This window comes from Bubalus bubalis, chromosome 10 (genome assembly GCF_019923935.1).
Source record: "Bubalus bubalis isolate 160015118507 breed Murrah chromosome 10, NDDB_SH_1, whole genome shotgun sequence".
In the NCBI taxonomy this organism is placed as follows: Eukaryota; Metazoa; Chordata; class Mammalia; order Artiodactyla; family Bovidae; genus Bubalus; species Bubalus bubalis.
This window is the reverse complement of record NC_059166.1, coordinates 39,045,703-39,071,404: the sequence shown is the minus strand read 5'-3', so window position 1 is coordinate 39,071,404 and position 25,702 is coordinate 39,045,703. Positions and strand designations below refer to the sequence as shown.

The 25,702-nt window shown below is 40.0% G+C and overlaps 1 long non-coding RNA gene across 3 annotated transcripts in view; it reads right to left on the bottom strand.

The window, feature by feature from the left end:
- Positions 1-15,409: 15,409 nt before the first annotated feature.
- The window catches only part of LOC102389969, a 30,956-nt gene continuing 20,663 nt past the window's right edge, over positions 15,410-25,702 (bottom strand). Inside the window, exons 3-4 of one of the 3 annotated variants that reach the window (XR_006639643.1) lie at positions 24,561-25,235; positions 15,410-15,455 (exon numbers count right to left, since the gene is read on the bottom strand). This is a non-coding gene — a long non-coding RNA (uncharacterized LOC102389969). Of the gene's footprint in view, positions 15,456-22,363; positions 25,236-25,702 lie in introns of those variants that run through there. The other 2 variants (XR_006639642.1, XR_006639641.1) reach the window with 2 other exon arrangements.

Here is a 25,702-nt window from a genome sequence, read left to right as displayed (position 1 = left end):
CACTCACCCTGCTTCCCTGTCTCGTGGTCTCACTTGGAGCATACGCCTCTGGGAAGGGCAGTGTGGGAGCCTCTCCATGGAAGCCAAGCCGTTTCACAGAGACCAGAGTGGGTGGAGAATGTGTTACTAGCCTTCTCATTTAAAACTTGGAACACATTTTTCAATGGAAAAAAATATGCAGAGACATTCCATTTTTTAAATGTATGCGAAAGCACTTTGCAAACCATCAAGAAGTATGTGATTTGCCTGTAAGGAATTACTACTCTCCAGTACATTAGCACTATAATTCCAACACTTTGTGGATTAAATAGCCTTTTGTGAAGTAGTTGGAGAATTTAACCACTGACTGTTACATTGTCTCAAAGGAAAAATACATCTGATAGCCAAACAGCTGACTTACAACAGACATTTGGAACCAAACCCATTCATAAACTGAGAGCTGCCTGGATTAACATGAAGAGGATACATCATCACCATCTTCATCAAGTATTATTTATTAAGAGCAGTGTATGGGGTGAAGGCTTTGGGTTAAAGGAAAAAAAGAAGTGAAGTGTTAATCTAATTTTTTAGTGGCTAAAATTCCACATCCCCAGTTGTGAATGAACTCAAGCTGTTCCCAAACATCCCTCTCATCTCTCTCTTTACCGTCTTCCCCTCATTTTGCACTTATCTTTGACTTCTCTCCTTTTTCTTTTCCTCTTGCCATTCTATGGTTTGTCCACCTTCCCCATTTATTCTTACACAACTCAAACTTTTTTCTAAAGCTGACATCTCAGATTTTGTGATAAAGTCTGTGCTGTGCTTAGTCACTCAGTCCTGTCCGACTCTTATGACCTCATGGACTGTGGCACGCCAGGCTCCTCTGTCCATGGAGTGGGTTGCCATGCCCTTCTCCAGGGGATCTTCCCACCCAGGGATTGAACCCAGGTCTCTCGCATTGCAGGTGGATTATTTACCATCTGAGCCACCAGGGAAGCTCAAGAATACTGGGGTGGGTAGCCTATCCCTTCTCCAGGGGATCTTCCCGACCCAGGAATTGAACTGGGGTCTCCTGCATTGCAGACAGATTCTTTACTATCTGAGCTATCAGGGAAGCCATGATAAAGTCTAGAAATACCATTATGAGTAAAATACAGTTCTCAGCAAACTCCCTGACCAGTAGAGGAGGTGATTCTATAAAGAAGAATTCTGTCTAGTGTGAACAACACAGAGACAAGCAGGGAGAAGAGAGGGTGTTGCCTAGGTAGGATTTAAGGAAAATTCCAGTCCTTTCTTGCTCATCTCACACATGCATGCCCTCTCCCCTGCCACACCAGTTTAAATCTTCATTACTTCTCTTCTGAACTACTCTACAGTGGTTCTAAGCCATCTCCTGACCTCTGCCTCTCCCCACTGTAATTTAATGCATGTATTGCTACCAGAAATGTGTTTCTTTGGGACAACACCCATTATACAATTTCCCCTACTTATCTCACTGATACTTTTTGCTCTCATAATTTTATAATAACTCCTCACATTAAGTTGCAAGGCTCTCCATGGCTATATCTGTAGCCCATGCCTACACAGAGCTCCCCTATTATTTATTCAAATTGAACTGCATGGTACTCCCCAGACATGCTTCCTTCCTTATGCTATTCTGTCTTCCTGAACAGAGTTCTTCAAATCACTGGCATGAAATTCTATTTATCTGTCAATACCCTGCTTAAAGCCCAGTTGCTTGCAGAGTATCCCCTAATCCCCTCGGCTATGGATCCTTTATTCCTTGTTTGGAGGAAGGAACCAAAGTTTGTTGAGCCTCTTTTATGTATCCAGCTCAGTATTAGGTAGTTTTCATGAACTGTCCTAGTCAGTGTTCACAACATCCCTATGAAACCACACTGTCAGTTTCCCCACTACTCAGAAAAGGAAAGCAAGGCTCTAAGAGGTAAAGTGTGGTGCTCTAGGTAAGTAAATGGCAGAACCAGAATTTGAACAGGTAAACATCCATGTTCAAAGTTTATGTTTATCTATTTTCATCAAGCCTCATTGCCTCCTTCTCTTAGAGGAACCGATTTGAAAAGTGGTGTTTGTACTCACCATTATTTCGATAATTTTGTGGATGCTCTCAGTTCAGAAACTTAGTTTAAACATCTTTGCATACCAGAGTGCCAACCACTGTGTGTGAGATAGTAGAAACTTTAATGCAGCATTGATGAAAGGAGCATGACATTGTGGGGGTTGGGGTGGGGGGATGAAATCTACAAGCCCTAACTTGTTGCCATATCCAACTTAACTCATTAAGTTACATTATGACATTACATCATTAACCACAGAATCATATGTCCACAGACACATTAATACAAAGAATCAGATATGGGATTCTTACCAGTGTAATTCTCTGAAGAGGTTCTAAATAGAACAGGAACTAGAGAAATTAGCCCCCCAGTGTTTGCATCTGGCAAGGTTTGAGAAGGAAAGGATAGTGAGTGTCAGCAAATACTGAAAATGCTTTGTTTGTTTGCTAAGATATTCAAAGTGAGCCATTTGCCAAATTTACAGACCCACTATAAGTCTGAGAAACAAACGAGTGCTTCTTCTCAGCCAATAATAGCTTCTAATCCCATCTGGAAACCTACACCAGTCAAGAAAGAAACAAATAGACCTTTTTTTCCCCTTTTTTTTCTAAGACCTCAAAGCTTATAAATCTGGAATCTGTGGGGTAGGGAAAAGAAGAGAGTTCCAAAAATGAGGGCCCTCCATAAAACTCAAGCCCCCTGGCAACCAAGACTTTGGATCATAGAGGCAGTCAGAGATCATGTTTATTTTGATCTCAGGGGCTCAGGAACAAAATAGAGGTCGCTGCTATCTCTGGCCATACTGAAAGAAAGAGCTTCACCGTGACCCAATTTGGAGTTCAGTCCAACCCTGTAAATTACTATGATATTTTTATTGATACCATGAAAATGTACCCTCGTTTCTCTATTGTCACAAAAGCATGTTGTTGAAACACTTAAAATATCTTGGCACACTTTAAAAGTGCTTTTTACAAAAGAGACATGAAATTAATGGTGCATTTCAGTCAACACGTCCCTCACAGTGCTTTCTTTCCCCTTCCTCAAAGCCACAGAATAAAACAAGATGGATCCAAACAAGACCTCTGAACATTTCTGTGATGGTAATAACATGTGGGCATCCGGGGATGGGAATCAGTGTTACAATCTCCTCTCATACCCTAATGTACACATGAACAGCATTAAGCTAGCCTTATCATCAGATTTCACTCTTCAGTGAAGCTTTAATTACCCACCCTTATAATGTCATTTCTGCGAGGGAGTCTTGTACTTCGCCTCCCATTTTCTTGCTTTCCAAATCTGTCTCTTGGCTGACTCCAGCCTGCTCCTCATCCTGCCTGCTCTTTTCATGCCCTCATTCAGAAAGTTTCAGCTCTGAAGTGACCACTCACCACTCCCTCGGCGTGGCTTTTTTTTTTTTTTTTTCTCATTTGAACCCTGTATGATCCTAACCACACAACAGTTTCCAGCCATCAGGCACATAATCTGAGTTGCACATTAGCCTGGAAATGGGCTTTTCCCCCATTTGGTTATCTTATCCACAACATGTGCAATGATTACCTCATTCATCCTTGTGCTGGTTCCAGAGATTAACCCCCAAACTGTCACGATAAATGTATAATTTAAAAAATAGTCAGTTTCCTCAAACTTTATTTTGTCAGTCTCGTTTTAAATTTCATCCCCTGTTATGACGTGGCTACTAGAACCCGTCATCTTTTATACAGTCTCGTTTCCAAACACGGGAGCCAAAGGTGATGTCATATAATCTAGTAGCACTGCACTTATCTAAAGGAAAAAGAATACCCAGAACTTTTTCTAATGTTTTTATTTGCTATAATAACACACAGTGCAAGTTGGAAAACATATTTTTAAGGGAAATCCATGAGACAAGCTTTAACCTTTAACCATGGAAAGGATTCCTTAAGTATTTCAAAGGAAAGACAAATTCTGTTTCTGAGTTGGATTAGGCACTGGCTGGCAGAGGTTTCTGTTTTTGTTTTTCCATGACCATTCAGTATAAGCAGAATCATTTATAAATCAAGCAGCAATTTTGTCATAAGCATCGTGCTGGTATTATGGAGAGTGTTAAGAAGTGAGCGCTAGTATTCATATTCGAAAGAATTTAACATTTTATCTTTTTAAATTGGAAAATAATACAATGATTCTCCCATTTTCTGATTAGCACCGGTAGCATCATATTTAATCAGCATAAATGGAAGATGGTGTCATGGGAAACAGAAGATCAGGGCATGGACCTCAGAACGTGATACTGGGCAAGTCTCTTACTTTTCCTCATTTATTAGAGATAATCTCTTTTATCTCAAAGTGCTTGAGGAAGATTAAACAAGTAATTCATGCAAAAGTGCTTTGAAACTATAAAGCACTAAACAAATATATGACATCATCTCTGCCAATTTTTAGTTCCCACTCTTAATTTTTAAAATTAGCAGCATTAGGGGACTTCCCTGGAGACCCAGTGGCTATGACTCTGTGCTCCCAATGCAGGGGACCTGTGTTCAATCCCTAACTAGGGAATTGAGTCCTGTATACCGAAGCTAAGACCCAGCTCAGCCAAATAAATGAATACAAATAAAATATTTAAAAAATTATCAGAGTTGGCACTCAACCCCATTTACACTTATACATTCTTCTCTCCAGTGATGACCACCCTGCATTGTAACCACATCTATGGAATTATTCTTCCTGCTAGCCTCCGTGCATGCATGTGTGTGCTCAGTCATGTCCAGCTCTTTGCAACCCTATGGACTGTAGCCCACTGGGCGCCTCTGTCCATGGAATTTTCCAGGCAAGAATACTGGAGTGGGTTGCCTTTTCTTACTCCAGGAGATCTTCCTGGCCCCAGGGATGGCTCCTGTGTCTCCTGTGTTTTATGCATTGGCAGGCGATTCTTTACCACTGTGTCCCCTAGGAAGTCCCTATTAGCCTGCAAGATCCTTCCATTCATCTTTATAGCTCCAGTGCCCAGGGCAGTCTAGGTAGGTGTCTGTTGAATAAATTTACTTGCCAAATGAATCTTTACGTAGAGGCTCCCAATTTTCATTTCAGCTTTCTCATTTTCCATTTTTCCATTAAAGCCTTAAGCTCTTGTCTTTGCCTCATTATTATATCGACTATAAAGAATAATGTTAATTTTTGTTTTGCCTCCTAAACCTTCCTCTTCTTTATTTTTCTGTGGAATTTTCTCTATGGCCAAGAATAGAGAATTAGTACCATAACTGAAGTCATCACATGTGAGAAACTTCGGAATTACTTTTTTAAATTCATGGAAAATTTGAACAGAAATTCATGACTTAACTGAATTTATCTTAAGAAAGATGATATTTCCTCCTAAATATTTGGATAAAATTGGTATTTCAGAAAGATGGGTCCATGCACTCAAAGACCCAATATCTTGGCCACACAAAGCACAGGAATAATCTACATTAAAAGTTGTATTAACACAGAAAGATTAAGGAGGAAATTTGACCTCACAAGTAAAGGTAATTTAACTGTATATTCTGAGCATACCATTAGCACCAAACAAATTAACTAAAAAGTCCAGAGAATGTAATTAAGCTGATTTTTTTTAATCACCTGGGAAGGTTTTTGTTTGTTGATCAGTAGAATGTACAAGCCTACTCTTGCAATCTCATTTAATTGGTCTGTTAATTGGACTGTTAGACTTCATGAGAGTACTTTTTAAGCTTCCAAGATGCTTCTACTGCACAGCCAAGGTGGATAATTTCTGAAATACACTCAGAATTGAGAAACACAAGAGGAAAATATAAACCAAGAACCTGGGAATAAGTAATAAACATCTACAAGTTAAACTCCAGAATCAGAATCCAAAATTGCAGAGTACAGATATTTAACTTAGACGGAGAAAATGGCTCTTGGGTGCAGAATTTATGATTAAGGTGTTTATAGGTACAAATAATGGAGAAGAAAAGGGCAACCCACTCCAGTATTCTTTCCTGGAGGATCCCAGGGACGGAGGAGCCTAGTGGGCTGCCGTCTATGGGGTTGCACAGCGTCTGACACGACTGAAGCAACTTAGCAGCAGCAGCAGCAGCAGGTACAAATGAAGGATATTTCAGTCAGAAGAAGGTGCTAATTACCCATGGAAATATGAAGAAAAAATCAGAAGGGTCAATATTGACAGAATGAGGACAGCATTGTTCTAGGGAGATAAAGTTTGACCTCCAAGTATAACCTCCAGTGGAGGAGGCAACCCCATCTTTGGGTGAGACACAGAGGTCTTAGATTCAAAATGATCCTGGCTTTAATCACTTATCAGCTGTGTGATCTTATATAAGTCACCTGATCTCTCTGATCTTGTATCCTCATCTATAGAGTAGTTTTATCATATTGAAATGTAAATCCATGTGAATCAGCCCAATATCTCCTATGCAATAAAAGCTTAATACTGGTAGCTATTAGTGTTATTATTATACTGGTAGCTATTAGTGTTATTATTAGCTATTGTAGCTTGATGACCCAGTTATGGAAATCACTCAATTAAAACTCCTTGGAGAAGGAAATCCCAACCCACTCCAGTATTCTTGCCTGGAAAATTCCTTGGACAGATGAGCCTGGTGGGCCACAGTCCATAGGGTCGCAAAGAGATACAACTGAAATGACTTAGCATGCCTATGTTTTCACACTTAGGAAACAACTGTCTTATTATAACCTTGTTTTTCCATAAATATTTTATCTATTGGGAAAGAATGTAATGATCAGTGATTAGAAGAGGCTGATCTACTGAATAGCTCAATGTCTCATTAGAAATTAATACATTGGAATTTTTTTTTATACATCAGTCTTTTGTGACTGTGGTTACTGAGTTCTTCGGAATAAAGTTACCTATACTTAATTTTGCTTACCTCGTGGCTCAGATGGTAAAGAATCTGCCTGCAATGCAGGAGACCTGGATTCGATCCCTGGGTTGGGAAGATCCCCTGGAGGAGGGCACGGCAACTCACTCCAGTATTCTTGCCTGCAGAATCCCATAGACAGAGAGCCTGGCGGGCTACAGTCCATGGAGTCATAAAGAGTCAGATATGACTGAACAACTAAGCACACATATTTATTTTAACATCAAACATTTTAACTTTACCCTAGCTGATGTTGAGAACTAGCCCCTGGGCTGTAAAAACCCAACCAGAGACTTCCTTGGATGCCAATGGACCTTTCCCAGACAAGGACCCTTCTTCTAGCTGTCTACTGCTCCAAACTTCAACACACAGGCTTAAAGAAAGAAAAGAAAATTTTTTTCTTTTTTAAAAAATTTTAAACATTTTATATTTTAATTTTATTGGAGTATAGCTGATTTACAATGTTGTGTTAGTTTCAGGTATACACCAAACTGATTGTTATACCTATATTCATTCTTTTGTAGATTCTTTTCTCATATAGGTTATCACAGAATATTGTGTAGAGTTCCCTGTGCTATATAGTCAGTTATCTATAAAAGCATTTTTCCTATTTTTTTTAAGTACATCCTTGGGTTTCTCACTTATAAAATGAAGATAACTTCTTTTCTGCTTGGAGAAGACCATTTAACATTTCGTTTGTTGTTGTGCTCAGTTGCCCAGTCATGTCTGACTCTTTGTGACCGCATGGACTATGGTCCACCAAGATCCTCTATCCATGGAATTCTCCAGGCAAGAATACCGCAGTGGGTTGCCATTTCCTCCTCCAGGGGATCTTCCTGACCCAGCAATGGAACTAGCATCTCCTGTATCTTCTACATTGGTAGACAGATTCTTTACCACTGAACCTAACATTTCAGGAAAATCCCATGGACGGAGGAGCCTGATAGGCTCCAGTCTATGGGGTTGCAAAGAGTCGGACATGACTGAGTGACTTCACTTTCACGCATTGGAGAAGGAAATGGCAACCCACTCCAGTGTTCTTGCCTGGAGAATCCCAGGGATGGGGGAGCCTGGTGGGCTGCCGTCTATGGGGTCGCACAGAGTCGGACACGACTGAAGCGACTTAGCAGCAGCAGCAGCAGCACTGTTGACCTCTTTTCAGTTTTGCTTGTCTGAGACATTTTTCTGTCACCTTCAGTTCTAAATGACAGTCTTGCTAAGTAGAGTATCCTAGGTGTAAGCGGTCTCAAGCAGCAGGGAAGGAGGAAGGGGAGAGTACAAGGAGATGCCAGCTGCTTGTCACAGACAGAGAAGAGAATTCAGGCTCCGGGTTTGCTGCTTCTGAGTGGATGTTCTTTAACGCATGTAAGGTACAGACTATCTGCATTATAAAATCTTAGTGTTTTTTCTATTAATATAATTCGGGGGAGAGAGGGAATTTCTTACATATTAATCTTTAAATTCTGTTTTTGGTATATTTTTTATCCCTATCCTAAATAACACAAACAGCATTTTCTTACTCCCATATGAAAAATCACTCCCAGAATTTGATTTAATTTTGTGACCTCCAGTAGCTATTTACAAATGATGTGTGAATAATTTGAAATATTTTTTCTAGAAATGTCATTGAATTTGTTTCATTGCCAGTTAAGAAACAACTGAAAGATATTATGCATACAGCATACTTATTTTATGTATTATTTGCAGAATTTTATGTCAACCCCTGCACATCAAAAAGCAGCAGCCCTCCTCATACTCATCCACGACATGCTCTGCACACAAAAGGAGTAACCTTATTGATGAGGAAGCAGTAAAATGGAAGTGTGCATATGTGTTATTTTTATTGTTGTGTTGCTTTCATCATCTCTGTTTCTAACCCAGAGACAGAAAGCAATGCTAGTGGAATTTCAATGTATATCACACTTATCCTGTTACCGAACCAAACTTGGATCCACTTGCCCTCACGTAGTAAAGCCAACCTACCGACATCCATTGCAGTGAAGGAAAGTGCAGAGTTTATTGCAGGTGTCAAGCAAGGAGTCCAGGGCAGCTAGAGCTTAAAAGACCTGAACTCCTTGCTTGGGATAAATACTGCACTTATTTACTTCCTTCATCACAACCCTGGTCTCAGTACATTGGATTTACTTCCTGAGGGCAAGTGGACCCCAGTTTGATTTGGTAACAGTCTTTTCTGTGGACTGTTACAAAACTTTACAGACTCTGATGAATGTCATGGTACTTTCTCCCACAGTTAACAGACACAAACTTTTACTTTCCATTTCAGGGCCTTTTAGATCTACTGAAGTCTATTTGTATCCTAAAGGCCCAAGGTTAAGAACCTCAGTTCTAAGAGATTTCAGAATCTGGCCACGGTAGGCTCATGGTCTCATGGTACAGTGAGCCAGATTCACATAATTTATTTTCCTTTGCAGGATTCAATTTGCAGATGAAATTACGTTCATCTCTACTTTGTAAAAGAGGAAAGGCTAGACACTCAGTATCTGAGCTGATTCATCCTAAGAAATATAGTTGCAGGCACACACCTTATGATGCCCATGAATTTGGAAAATAATGTAAACAAGCAGGACCATATTGACAATGTGTGCATTTGTATTCACAAAACAATACGAAGAGTAGTAGTTCTAGTATGTATTTTATTATATTTGATCATTTTAATCTCCCAAATTAAGAGGAAGCCCATAATACAAAAATATACATTTACATAGATAGCAATTATTGAAATTTTATTTCTATATGAGTTGAACATGAAGCACTGAAATACCCTGCCTTTTCTCTTTAACCCATTGCCATAGGAACAGGGTGATATTTTCTGCACTGGCCTCTACTTGTGGCCTCTTATCTTGTAAGTATTAAGTCTGAAGAGATATAGTTAGAACTACATAGAATTTTTCTGAGAGTATGGATTTTTACTTCCTGCCAAGCATTCTATTCTCATACACCCTTGTGACCCTATGGAAATGGGAACCATGAAAATATTTTCTGGCTCGGAGGTTAATCTGTGGTTCACTTTCTCCAATGTACTCCACCAAAGACCAGATGGGATACTAAAATGAACTAGGTTCTGACTACAAAGCACCCTTGTAGCCTGAGGCAGGGGAAGGCATTACAAATATGTGTGCTATGTGGAAGTCCCAGCGGGATTTCCACAGAGAGCCTGTCTGAAGGCACATGGCCACTCTGGGAAGTAAACCACTCTGAAATTCCCAATTCTCTCTGAGCACTAATTCTGCAGCTTGGGCATGGAGGCCAATTGGAACCATGTGTATAGGCTGCAGCTCTGGGCAGATCACAGTGCCCTGGCCACACTGCCTTGCCAGTTCCACGCTTGCAGAACAAGCTCTCTACAGCCATTGACTTAGCCTTCTAGAAAAGGCGTACCACTTGTGATTGGGGAAACACAAGCGTTGGCATCATTCAGGCCTGAGTTGAATTCTGGCTCTCCCACTTTCCAGTTATATCATTTGGTACAAGTGACTGAATCTCTGGGCTTTGTATCCTTGTATACAAAAGGGATAGTTACACCTAACTTGCAGAATATTACAAAGACTGAGTCAGAAAATAGAGTGTTCTGGAGAAGCTAGCTAGCAAAACGGTTAAGAACTTTAAAGCACTACATTGTCAGCTCCAGTTTCCTCATCTGCAAAGTGGAAATAACAAAACACTTATCTAATAGTGTTCCTAGGAAGGATTCAGTGACTTAACATACTTAAAGGGCTTCAGCCAGAGTCTGATATATATTAAATGCTTCATAAATGCTCATATTATTGAATTATGCCTCTATAATATTTAGCAGAATGCTGTGGGAAAGTAGAAGCTCAGAAATAGCAATACTGTTATCTTTTTTATTTCTCCCTAAACATGGTATGAAAGGAAATTGTAATGTTTATTTCTATGGTTGTACAAATTTAATATGTTTAGTGTTCTCAAAAGTGTCTCTTTTAAAATGTCCTAAAACTTCATATTCCATATTCAGCTTGTCTGTACCAAACTCAGCCTGTGTCAATGCCCCAAATTTTCTCAGAATATAAAGCACAGGCTGGAATTAAATGGATTCAGTGAAAGCTAAAGAGAAGTGCACAAGGAGAGAAATGCTGGTGCAAAATCAAAGTGTGTGGCTGAAGAATTTAGTAATCTCTACCCCCAAATACTCCGGTCCGTCTTGAAAATCTCAAGAAAAAGAAAATGTTTCCAAAAAAAGAATCTTTTCCTAGCAGCCAAATGAAAGATTTGTATAGTATTTTACTCAAAACAGCAATTTTCATTCTGCAGCCAGGATACTTTAAAGAAGAGAAAGCCCAATTGTGTGCACGGCCATGAAAATGATTCCAGGTGCAACAAGCCCTCAAGATTTATATAACTCAGCTCTTAATTTATTTCCTTTAATCCACACACTATTTCCCGGGTTCTCAATTGTCAGCCACATGTTTCTCAATAAAGACCATAGTAGCACCAAAATTTCAAGTTAGATGCTGTGAGCGCATTTCCTGAGTTGCCAGTATGAAAAGTAGTTACTGCTTTTAATTATTATTTCTGTTGTAATATTTCCAGAGGACAAAGGAAAGGTTTTATGCCAAACCTTGGTCTTCACAGAACTTGTCAGCCTGCATAGGGTTACCAGAAAGCTGAATTTGCAAACTCTGATGGCAGTGTCAGCATGGAGCAGCCCTGGAATTGATAAGCAACTATCTTAAGGTATAATGCACAGAGTATGTAATGCATGGGGAGAAGGCAGCTCATTACAATCGAAGTCCACTGCAGTCTCAATATAAAAGCATTCTATAAAAAAAACTAAAAATAAAACCATAAAAAACTATAATACAGGAATATTAACCAATGGGCAATGTGCTCTTATTATCTAACAAGGGAAAACAATATAAAGCTGTGTAGGTAAGAAGAGGCTTCCCTGGTGGCTCAGCAGTAAAGAACCTCTTGCCAATGCAGAAGATGTGGGTTCGAGTTCTAGGTCAGGAAGATCCCCTTGAGAAGGAAATGGCAACCCACTCCCGTATTCATGCCTGGAGAAGCCCATGGAAAGAAAAGCCTGGTGGGCTACAGTCAATAGGGCTGCAAAAGAGACACAACTGAGCAACTCAACCACCACCACCACCACTACAAGAAGGTCTGTAATACAAGTTTTAGTGAACTAATGTTCAGACTTAGTTATTCAAAATCCATCTTTTGACAGACAGAAGTAAGTTTTTATTTAGAAGAAGTTCACTTTTACACCTGCCTACTTAAACTTTACCTACAAGAACAATTTCTTACAGTTAATTAATTAAGCAGAGGTCATTACACAAAGAGAAAATCTTTATTACACTTGTTTTAAAATCATATCCATAAAAAATAAACTATGTAAAATTAACAAGTCCCACCAGAGTGACACTATTAACGCTTTCTTCTAAGAGGTCTGAGTATGAATTCATTAGAATGGAAAGGTAATTTGTGAACATTTTATATGAAAAATGACATAAATCCCCTTGTTAACACTACACATTAAAGTATTACACTATTCTTAAAAGAAAAGAGCAAAATCTATTCTATACCATAAGTGACCAATGAAAATTCCAGAAGAAGCTGTTTTATTACTTTTTTCATGGCATTTCAGAGCCATTGTTAATATAAGAAGCAGTCATTTCCAGTTGTGCAACTTGTGATGAGAATTTACTTTTTGGGATGAAACATCCAAATGAGCAACTTTTCACACCCTCTGAGTGTGGTGTTCATGTCGACATCACGCAGAACACACATGGCTTATGAGCAGAGGTTAAATGATAGATAAATCATTTCATAAGCCATATACTTAAAACTTGTTCTATTCTTCATGGCTATCAGTGCCTTGGTGCTGTCTTTATCTTTGCTACACCCTGTGTTCTTTCTTTTTTTTTCTTTTTAATATGATTCCCAGCGTTTTGATGTCATATGTTTTGCCTTATTCAACCATTTGGAGTACAGGTGTGCCACTGTGTTTTTGATGGAGTGTTGCTATTCCAGAAAGCTCCATCCAAAACACAAGCCCACACATGTAATCCAAACCCGAGGATGAGTCAGCCACAGTGACTCCAGTTCTTAAGAGAACGCCTCACATAGCTCCCCAGAATATAAGACTAGTAACACACTTGATAGTTAAGGAATAATCCTGAACTTGAAAAGATCTAAATCTTCCTCTATGAATTTTCAAGGAAGAAATTTGGTTTTAAATGCTGGGTGCATTTTACTAGACTTACAGTCAGTGCTTTTAGGTTACAAGAGTCTTTCCTTGGTGAATAAAACCCCAAGTTCATGACTTATTCCACCTCAAAAATGAGGACACTCCACAATACTGGTCCAAAAATTTTTTTCAATAAGGACAAGAAGCTTAAGAGATTTTCTTGCCACGGAAATACCCTCTCAAGTGCTAGTCAAGACACTATGGATCCTGACAAACACATCACCCAATTCTTATCTCTTTGAAAATGTTTCTGTTTCTTTTCACATTAAGAAAACAGCCACTTTCCAAAAGCAGGCGACAACAAAGAGAACAGCGTGGGTTTTTTTTTTTTTGGAGGGGGGGTGGTGCGGGGGGCGGGTAATCTGGGTATTATTTTCAAGACACACTTTGGAGAGAGTCTCTGAATGTTCTGTCGGAGGCATGTCTCTGCCAGTGTTTATTTCTCATACTGATGCAGTTCAGAGGTGATTAGTGAAAAAGATGCTGAAAGAAAGGGAATAAACGAGTGGACAGGTGTCATCCTTTCTGCGCTCCGGTTCAGAGCCCACACGGCTGATTCCTTTGTGGCAGATTTGGTACTATGTGGGTGGTTGCCTGACTTCAAATGCTCAGCTGCTCAGGCTCCCTGGTCACTGACAGACTGCCTCCTCCACTTAGGAACTCGCAGATGATGAGTCTCTGACCCTTTAAACAAAAAGCCTGAGCACCATATGGTGACTCTAAAAAGTGCTATCTCAAGATACAAGGTCTTTATGAAGAACATTTGCACGCTGCTTCCATGCCTGGGGTCGGTTCCTTCCATTGTTTTTGTTGGTGCAAACCACCTTCCAGTCTGCATCATTTAATAGAAATACAGCCACAAATGAATAGAAGTTTCAAGCTGGGAGGAACTTATAAACCATCTAGTCCAAACAGCTTCAAGAATTAAAAAAGATAACATGTGGGAAAACACTTTGTAAACTGAAAAATGTTCCCTAAGAAGAATGTTTTTTATTTTGAAGATGGGGGAAACCAATGACAAGAAAATGATGATTTATTTACTATACCTTAGGTTGATCAATAACTGTTTAATTAATTTTAGCATTTTCATACAAAGTTTTAACAACCAAGTTCCTATTTAAAGTTTAAAATTAGACCATGGGTTCCGTGACTTTTCTTTTGAATGTATATTTTGGATGAGAAATTCAGGGCTTTTTTCCATTCAAATAGTCTATCTTACAAGCAATGTGTGAAACTTCAAAGAAGCTGTCATCTTCAGTCAGAACCCTTCTGTAAAGGTGACCATGTATGCTGACCGAATGGAAGGAAGTACGTGTCCATTCCACAGGACAGACAGAAACACTTTGCCGAGGCATGTTCTTTGGTTAAAAATAAATGTATGGTATAAACTGTTGTGTAATATCTTAATACCAGAAGTCTCCTCATACCTTTGTCTAAGGGTATCTGCAATCCAAAAAAGCAGAAAGATGTAGGTAGCTGTCCAAAGTGTGACCATTAGATTTCTGAGTCTGACTCCAATAATCCCAAAACTAACAGAGCCACAGGGGTACAGAGAAGCCAGTTCTGGGTCCTGTTTCCACACAGCGTCACACAGGGAGGCACAGGAAAGAGACAGGACTGCCAGACAGGCTCACACGTGGTTGATCTCAGCCCAGGCTGGATGCTAAGGTGGCCAGGAAGCCAAGTGTATCTTTACCTACACAAGTTGGGGCCATCAGTGATGCTCACAGATTTGAAGGCGTTGGGGTGAAATAATTGTTGACTTCTGGACACCTCCCAGTATCCACAGCTGTCACAGAATCTGTATGTCTACAGGAAGCAGCTGGAGGAGGCTTGGTTAACAGGTGGAATCTAGTGGAGTCATGTCCCTGCTGGGATCCCACCTTCCTCATCCTCTTATATGACCTGAATGCCTCCTGGCCCTCTCCACAGACCTCAGGATTCCTGGCCCAAGCATGTTCCTGTTCCTCCATTAAAACCTTCTCCCACCTCAGCCATACTACCTCTCAGCTGCTCATAACGTGTTAAAGAATCAGGATACTGATCTATGAAGCAAGAGGTTAAGAAATTCAGAGAGAAAAAAGGAAAGAAGTGCAGCAGAGCTGACTCTACTCCAAGCTAAACCATTAAATGGGCTTCCCCAGAGGCTCAGCGGTAAAGAATCCACCTGCAATGCAGGAGATCAAGGTTCGATCCCTGAGTGGGGAAGTTCCCCTGGAGAAGGAAATGGCAACCCATTCCAGTATTCTTGTCTGGAAAATCCTATGGACAGAGAAGCCTGGCGGGCTGTAGTCCATAGGGCTACTTGCAAAAGAGTCGGACAAGACTTAGTGACTAAACAACAACAAGCCATTAATTGCCTTTTTATAATTTGATTCATTTTTGCTTCTTCTTAACCATGAAAATCAACGATATGGGAGGAAATGGGTAAGAAGCTGGAGAGATTTTCAAGTTATTAATGAAAGGTGATGCATAAGACAACCTTGAACAGTGAGATTGAAACCCAGGGCCCTTCAGTGACATCCCAAGTCTGGAAGGTGCCAGATGTCCACCCTCTTGTATTTCAGTAGCAGGACCCCTTTTATTTGTTTTCTTTCACAAAGTGGTGAAGCTGGGGACGGGGATGTGTAATTGTTGCTTATTTCAGTAGCTCTGTCAAAGTTCTTGATGACACCTATCAGCACATTGACCACCCCCAACTCCCTGATTACAGAATGCCTCCTAGTCACCAAGCCAGAATCTGGCCAAGCCAGGAATCCAATGGCAGAACTGGAACAGAGTTTATTTCTCAACCCCTCCTGGGAGAATTTCCACTCACCCGGCCTCTTTTGTCTCTTCCATTTCCATGACTGAAGGAAAAGACTGTATTCAATTCCTCCAATATCATATTAGGAAATTTACAACAAATATCCACATTTATAGCTTAAATTTGGTTCTGATTTACCTTGTAAGCTACTAAGAGGAACGAAAACTGGTTATAATATTGAGACTGAATCTCTCATGCCTAGAGAGTGAGTCTCTCTCTCTCAGTATGGTGCTTAGGATAAACATACATTCACATACTGTTTATTATACTTCAAAATTAAAAAAAAAAAAAAGTTTAGTGCAGGGCAAATTTTTCTAGCTGTATTTAGAGAGTGACCTGAGATGTGGGAAAGTTGTCTATTGCTTATGTTATTTTTTTCACCCACTTTTGAACACTTTGAGGCTATATTTCCCCGGAGTTGAGCAGAGATTGCCACCCACCTTGGCTCTTCCTGCCTCTGCCCCAACAGAACCTCTTTGTTGTTTTATCTAATCAGATTCAGAGGCCCTGCTATGGTTGGCTCACTTGGATTTTTCAAGGAGGCTCTATTTCTTATTTCCCAGGCTTCAGAAGAACTAAAAATAACTGGGTGAAAAATCTGAAAGACAAAGCTGCTCTATCTGCCAGCATTCTAAGGAGACAGGATCCAGCTCAATCGGAAGAGAGTGAATCTCTGCCCTTCTGGATGATTAAAGCAAACTGGCATCTTATATCAGTTTGGGAGCTAGAGCCCCTGGATTGTCAGATGCTCATAGTTAATAGACTTACATTTTTCTTCTTCATCCATTAACATTATTCCTGTGAACACCTATGCTTCTGTGTAAAAATGAAACTGCTCTTAAATTATGCTTGGTCTTTACTTTCTGTATCTAAAGTAAATAATAATAATAAACTAGTAAATTTGAAAAAGCACCAATGGAAAGTGTTCTGAATGGCACAGTCACCATTTTCCACTTCTAGTCACCTTCTACATTGTAGTTGTAAGCTAATTTTTTTATTTTAACCACGTGTTGTCCAGTCTCATCCAGAAATCTGAATGGTGTGTGGCCCTAAGACTCATTATAAAGGATTAGCTAATCAAGACAAGCAGACCTTTTTTCAGGAGGCTGTGCTGGCAGAAACATCCACCTCTGGGTTTTCAAACGACGGATTACGCCCGTGAAACATGGTGAGGGAACATCTGTCATACATGAAAGATAAAGAATATCTGGCTTTGCCTTTTCATGTGTTATTTTTCAGAGCCATAAAAAATTAAGAGACTAAGTCAGGGGAAAAAGTTCAAAAAAGGAGTTTGTGCCATTAACTCTGCTAGGGCATCAGAGGAGATATAGGGTTTCAGTTCTGAACTTACAAATATGTGAAACTAGAGATTATGAAAATAAATATTTAGCCTGATTCCTAGTTGTCTTTTCGTAAAGGTTAACAGTTTCATACTGAACTAAAAGCAAACAAACAGTGGTGAATTAAGAACTTTGTTCAAACTGCTTTCTTGGTTGTGTTCACAGTGATAATCTCGCCTGACAAAACTAAGCAATAAAAAAAGTTAGACTCTCCCAGATAACACTGAAGAGTGACACTGTTATTTGAAATCATTTACATATGACATGGAAATTTTAATAAATAATTCATCTTAAGTGTAACATATACATATCATATAAATGTAAATGAGTTCAACATCAGATTTGCAGAATTGTTTTATATTTTAATAGCTGAGCTAAGTCTCCACTGATAAGTCAGAATAATAAAACTGACTTAAATGAGTGGTGGGGGAGTGATGAGTAGGACCGTTGGCATATGGGAACGGGATCATTTCCAATAACTTTTGAATTTTCCATACTGGATCACAAAAATGGTCAGCAGAGATTCTGTTTTCTATGTGGTTTTTGCAAAACTTTTTCTACTTTTGGCTATTTTTAATCTCTGTTCAGGTCAAGAACATCTCTACCCTATTCCCAGTTCCTCTCCAAAGCTTATCAGTCACTGGTGCTCACAAAATATTTGTTGACTAAACAAATGAAGGAATGAATGTGTGAACAGCCTGAGTAGAGTTGATCTCATTTTTGGGATAATAGATTTAAAATGGGAAATAGGAGAAATACAACACTTTTTGTTAGTGTTGGTGATAACATTTTCCTTTCCCTCTCACTCTAAATTAATTTTCCAATCTAAAACTTTGCAAGCTAAGAAGTAGAAAATTTAAGCCAGAAGTCTGCAAAATGGAAGTCTTCTGTTATTAGTTAGTCCATGCAAAGGTTTGTTTGAGAGGAAGAAAAGATGAATGGATTCGCAAGGAGCAGGAAATCTCTTTGAGGAACTTGGTGTCTGATAAAAAGGGACAAAGAAAAGAGAATATGGTACTGAAAGGCCACAAGCAACTGACAAAACACTAGTTTACAAAAATGAAAACAGTCAACGTCTGCATTATTTTGCCTTGTCCAATACCCCTAGTGCTTATTTTCATTCCCAAAGCTTGTTTTGCTGGAAAAAGCTTTTAAATCATAACCAGTTTGTTCCAACCCTGCTAGGTGCTTGGAGGCAAAAGGCACAAACATTTTTGCACAAACATTTCTGTAGGTCCACCCTTGCTCACAGATGATTAGATGGGGGATATCTTGACAATATCTGTGCAGTTCAAGTCATTTTTGAAACAAGATCTTGCACACACAAGGTTTTTTAAAAAAAATACTTTTCTCCATAACAAGGAAAAGATATGGTTCCCCTTATACATGAAATGAGTTCACATACTCAATGTCTCTCTCATCTGTATATAAGCACATATTTCTTCTGTCATATATGTGCACCCACATAGAGGAAGTCAGTTTTGAGTGAAAAAGTCAGAAAACAAAGTGGAATCCCACCTCAAAGGGCATATGACAAGGACACTCATGTTAAATATCTAGGAAAATAGATCAGACCTACTTTTCTGAATTATTTACCAAGTGCTACCAGAGCCAAGCATATGAGCAATGTGATCCTATATCTTAATAGTCCTGAGAAATAAGCATTATCATTATTCCCATCTTACTGATAAAATCAAGGGTTCGCAGGACTTCCCTGGCAGTCCAGTGGTTAAGACTTCCCTTTCCAAGGTAGAGGGTGCAGGTTTAACCCATGGTTGGGGAGCTAAGATCCACATGCAAAAATCCAAAACATAAAACAGAAACAATATTTAAATGAATTAAAGATTTAAAAATGGTCCACATCAAAAGAAAACAAACAAAAAGAATTCTCAAGGAGGTGAAGTAACTTAAAGTGCAAGCCACACAGCACTAAATAGCATAAATAAGTTGGCCTGTTCTTTCCAAAATAGTACAGTGGTTGTTGAACTGTGTTCCATGGGTAGCTGGGCATTTCTGAGTGGATATTGATGGTATAGATATCACCCTGCTCATATATACACATGTTCATATATACACAGGTACATACAAGCACACCCTTATAAATATATCTGCTTGACTTCATTTATTTGCCTTTACTTTTTATCAGGGTGAAAGATAGAAAAAGAAATTATATATGGAAAGGATGGTATGGTATCTGATCCCATCGAGACCAGCTCAGTTCAGTTCAGTTCAGTCGCTCAGTCGTATCCGACTCTTTGCGACCCCATGAATTGCAGCACGCCAGGCCTCCCTGTCCATCACCAACTCCCGGAGTTCACCCAAACTCATGTCCATCGAGTCGGTGATGCCATCCAGCCATCTCATCCTCTGTTGTCCCCTTCTCCTCCTACCCCCAATCCCTCCCAGCATCAGAGTCTTTTCCAATGAGTCAACTCTTCGCATGAGGTGCCAAAGTATTGGACTTTCAGCTTTAGCATCAGTCCTTCCAAAGAACACCCAGGACTGATCTCCTTTAGGATTGACTGGTTGGATCTCCTTGCAGTCCAAGGGACTCTCAAGAGTCTTCTCCAACACCACAGTTCAAAAGCATCAATTCTTCAGTGCTCAGCTTTCTTCACAGTCCAACTTTCACATCCATACGTGACCACTGGAAAAACCATAGCCTTGACTAGACAGACCTTTGTTGGAAAAGTAATGTCTCTGCTTTTTAATATGCTATCTAGGTTGGTCATAACTTTCCTTCTAAGGAGTAAGTGTCTTTTAATTTCATGGCTGCAATCACCGACTGCAGTGATTTTGGAGCCCAAAAAAATAAAGTCTGCCACTGTTTCCACTGTTTCCCCATCTATTTCCCATGAAGTGATGGGACCAGAGGCCATGATCTTCATTTTCTGAATGTTGAGCTTTAAGCCAACTTTTTCCCTCTCCTCCTTCACTTTCATCAAGAGGCTTTTGAGTTTGTCTTCACTTTCTGCCATAAGGGTGGTGTCATCTGCATATCTGAGGTTATTGATTTTCTCCCGGCAATCTTGTTTCCAGCTTGTGCTTCTTCCAGCCCAGCGTTTCTCATGATGTACTCTGCATATAAGTTAAATAAGCAGGGTGACAATATACAGCCTTGACGAACTCCTTTTCTTATTTGGAACCAGTCTGTTGTTCCATGTCCAGTTCTAACTGTTGCTTCCTGACCTGTATATAGGTTTCTCAAGAGGCAGGTCAAGTGGTCTGGTATTCCCATCTCTTTCAGAATTTTCCACAGTTTATTGTGATCCACACAGTCAAAGGCTTTGGCATAGTCAATAAAGCAGAAATAGATGTTTTTCTGGAACTCTCTTCCTTTTTCCATGATCCAGCAGATATTGGCAATTTGGTCTCTGGTTCCTCTGCCTTTTCTAAAACCAGCTTGAACATCAGGAAGTTCACAGTTCACATATTGCTGAAGCCTGGCTTGGAGAATTTTGAGCATTACTTTACTAGTGTGTGAGATGAGTGCAATTGTGTGGTAGTTTGAGCATTCTTTGGCATTGCCTTTCTTTGGGATTGGAATGAGAACTGACCTTTTCCAGTCCTGTGGCCACAGCTGACATTTCCAAATTTGCTGGCATATTGAGTGCAGCACTTTCACAGCATCATCTTTCAGGATTTGAGATAGCTCAACTGGAATTCCATCACCTCCACTAGCTTTGTTCGTGGTGATGCTTTTAAGGCCCATTTGACTTCACATTCCGATGTCTGGCTCTAGGAGAGTGTTCACACCATCGTGATTATCTGGGTCATGAAGATCTTTTTTTTGTACAGTTCTGTGTATTCTTGCCACCTCTTCTTAATATCTTCTGCTTCTGTTAGGTCATACCATTTCTGTCCTTTATCAAGCCTATCTTTGCATGAAATGTTCCCTCGGTATCTCTAATTTTCTAGAAGAGATCTCCAGTCTTTCCCATTCTGTTGTTTTCCTCCATTTCTTTGCATTCGCTGAGGAAGGCTTTCTTATCTCTCCTTGCTATATTTAAAAGGCAATAGCCATAGGCAGATGGAATGGTGTAACTGTGCTTTAGTGGAGAGAAAGATACGTCAGAGACTGGCAGAGAAGACCCTTATGCCCCGCTCTGATTGGCACCCAGCACTGTTCTGGTGCCCAGGTTAGGGAGCCTGGCTAGGGCCCTGAAATGGTGTTCTTGGTGAGGACATTGAGGGTTTCCTGGTAGCAGGGGCAGGTGCGTACACAGCACTGCCAGCCGCAATGGGAGGCAAATGAGAAACAAGGCAAACCCATGGGTAAGCACAAGCAAGGCACTGGGGGCTTTGGAGAGAGGCTGTGGATCTACTCTCACAGATCCACAGTATCTACATACAGGTGTCTATTATACCTGGAGACTTGGCATTCTGAGGATGGACCTTGAGGCCCGTCTTCAGAATTGAGGGGGCAGTCCCAAAAGGTAGGATTTCTAGGCTCCCTACCTACTTTAGCCGGAGCCTATTTTCAAATGTTTTATAAACTGGAATTCCCTGCAATAGGTCGTTTGAAAAAAAATATTCTGTTGATTTAGAAATGTAGATTACTATCTCCAACTGCACCTTAAGTTCAATAATTCAGCATACACCCAAACCTCTTTAGCTTACTTAGTCAATGGCCCCAGCACCTATATATCCATCTGTTCATCCAACTGAGTAGCCTCAAAGACATCATCGACTTCTTCCTCTACCCCACTCCATGAGTCAGCAAACCAATACATTTAGCTTCTGGAAAACCTCTCCAATCTCCTTTTCCTCTCTCTTCCTCACTGCCCCTTTCTTTTAAAGCCCTTATTATCTCTCACTTGACCGTCACAATAGTCTTCTACCTGGCATGCTCATCTCTATCCTTCCTACCAAGCTCAAACAGACAAGAGAACTATTTTTAAAGTACAAATATGATCATAACATTCTCATATTTTAAAGTCTCCATTGTGAAAAAACATGTGGCATGACATATGAGACCCTTCACACTCTACCCTAACCTTCCAACTCAAACATGAGCACTATTGATGTAAACGTGGTCCTTTAGTCGCAAGAATTACGGCTGATAAAACAGGAAAGGTATTTATGACAGGATATATTGAGGAGTTTACAAACATTTTGGGTGGAGGAACCAGACTCGGAAAAGGCAGAAAGAAAGGGAGACGAAGCAGAAAAATTACAGCCCAAAGCAGACTACACAGCCAAGGGGGTTGAGGCTGCCATTCCTGCCACCGTAAAACATGGTCTCGTGCTTTGAGCCACCTCTGCAGCTCTCTCTGGACACTGGGTGTGGCACTGGCTCCACAGCCACTGCCTCTGGAAACTGCAGCCCCAGTGATGCTGGTGACACCACAAAGATTCTCCACGCAATGTGTTTTTCTGCTTCTCTTGCTCCATCCGGCTGGCAGAGCCGAAGTCAGATATCCGTTCTCTGCCAAGAAAAGGGGCAAGTAGGAAAGGAAGCAAAAACAAGAGGCATACTTTTCAGCATCATATGGAGAGGCTGGCTATAACAAGTGGAATCAGATGCTGGCAACAAAAAATCAATATACGCTTGATACATACATTGTATCAAGTATAATGTTTGCTTCCGCTACCTGGGCTATGAAGTCTTCTTCAAAGGAAACATGTTCCCTTTTGACTCCTTAAAAATTCTGTTGTCAATATTTGAAAAGATGGTTCCCTGTTTCTAATAAGGGTGCATCTATCTGCCCCTGGTCTGATGTTCCCTCCTCTGTAAAGTGCTGGCTGGTGCCTTCAGGCAGAGCTGGTGCATCTTTTGTTTGTGGTCATCACACTTAATTGGAGTACTTCTTACAGGATGTTGTCATTCTGATGTCATTTTACAATTCAACGTCCCATCTCAACAGAGAGTTCCTCTTGGCAGGGACTATGTCTTTATGTCTGTGCCCTCAGAGCCAGGCATTGTGCCTGAGACAAAATAATGTTTTCCATAAAGTCTGTTGAGTAATTTTTGTGGTTCCCCTAGGGAGAATGTGTTGGAGACTCTGGGTGATCCCTACAAGACACTGGCCTCAACTGCCTATAGTAGGGGAACCATCTTCTTCTTGCCCAGAAACTGACAGTTTCTGGAACTTTACAAGACAACTGCAAGCTGGAAGGCACTCCTGGCATGAACATTGCCCACCAGCCTTATAACCAGAACCTCTCAACTGGCTTCTCAGTTCTAACACTCATTACGGTGTGGTCTTTGGCATAATACTAAGGTCACAGCTGTACCAGAGCTTATGTGCAGTTGTTTTATTGCCTAAACTAGTTATAATCTGGGTAGTATAGAAACTGTGAAAAGTTTTCCATTATTTCATAGATGAAGGTTAAAGCAATTTCAAAAGTAATCAACTCCTGTTGGGTAGAACTCATATGTGTTATTGTTTAGTCCCTCAGTTGTGTCTGACTCTTTGCAGCCCCATGAACTAAAGCCCACCTAGCTCCTCTATCCATGGGATTTCCCAGACAAGCAGACTGGAGTGGGTTGCCATTTCCTTCTCCAGGGGGTCTTCCCCACAGGGATCAAACCCGCCTCTCCTGCATTGACAGGCAGATCCTTTACCACTGTGCCACCTGGGAAGCTCTGAACTCATACATACTAAAATTTATAGTCTTCCCTGTGTTATGAAGACAGTAAAGAACTGATTTTCTCTACCTAGATTTCAGATCACAAGTGAGATAAAATTCTTTAAACTCTTTAATGCTGCATAATATATCAGCATAACAATATAGAATTTGATAAATTTCAGCATATAGTATAGATATTAAATTTCTAAGGGCAGTAAACATCATAGTATTAACTTTTTTGATGAATAACATAAATAGAAGATAATATATTTTTTATACTATTAATATTGTCTGAAAGTAACAGAAAGATTTGTGAATAATGTTCACTGGTTCCAGGAATGAGATATGCTACTTGTTATCCACTTAGATGCTGGCCTAAAAGTAACATGATTCTTCAACAAACGTCAGCTATCAGCTGGATGCCTCCCTGAGGCACAGAGAACTATTATTGTTCTTCAGGCATTTGAGAGATAGTGGTAAAAAAAACACGGTAATTATTACACCAACATGCATCAGGTTTGCAAAAAGGAAATCAAACTGAAATAGCTACCTGGAGAAAGAACTGAGTAATATACACTGTCACTGAAATGGGACAATTGTGTAAAGAATAAATACACACAAATTCAGGGGGAAATTGTTCTCTTGTTGTAAGACTCGGTGAGATACTGTTTTCACACATATGGAAACTTACTTTTTCATTTCACAACTTACAGCCTTCTTTCAGTGTGTTCTGGAAGCTTTGCACTCCAGCAGCCCTCAGAAGTGCATTTTGATAGAATTTCTGGATCTTAGTTTCTTTATTTACTTATTTACAACTGCATCAGGTCTTGGTTGTGGCATGTGGTCTTCTCCCTAGCTTTGGTGTGCAGTCCAGAGCACGTGAGCTCCACAGCTGTGGCAAGTGGGCTCTCTAGTTGTGATCCAGAGCACTGAGCTCCACAGCTGTGGCACGTGGGCTCTCTAGTTGCGGCCCACGGGCTCAGTAGTTGCAGCCGCACAGGTTTAGTTGCCCCTCAGCGTGTGAAATCTTACTTTCCAGAACAGGGATTGAATCCATGTCCGCTGCATTGGAAGGTGGTTTCTTAACCACTGGACCACCAGGGAAGTTCCTTGACAGTGGTTTTTGAGAAACTTTTTATTCCAAATGGTCTTGCTTGGGTTCTATCATAATATATTGGGCCAGTGTAGGTATGAGACATATTCTTATGAAACTATTAACATGTATTGTTTGTCCTTCCCTACTTCGTCTCTAAATTCATTCTCTTCCTTATCCTGGGTCCATGACTTTGGTTCAGTACACCAAGAAATCAAACAATATGTGAGTCTCCAGCCTTAAGAAGAAATATTTAGATTCACCATGACCTAGATAAAGAAACACAATGGAAGAAAGAAGTTTTCTTACAAGTCTCAACCAGTACGTCCACCATTCCCAGGTTAATATTTATTTTGGTATTAGAGAATTATTACTTTGGACCCCTTTTACAACATGAAATCCTTATTACAAACATACAATAACTTTATTTTCTTTTAAACTATAAATATCCTTAAAAGTTTACTGATTGTTCAGCTTCTGTGGACTTTTTGAAATATAAAACTCTCACATTAGGTCCTGCCCAAGGAAGAGGCATAAACATGGAAAATGCAACCATATTTACAATAACTTAGAAATTAACACCTTGATGGCTTTTTTGATTAAAAATATAGTTTAAATAGAAATTAGAGAACATTTATTTTCTCTCTGATAATTTATTTCTTTACCTTAAATCTCAATCAAAACATTAAAAAAATGTAAAAAGAGTAAAGTATACTTGCACATTTCATATTTTCTT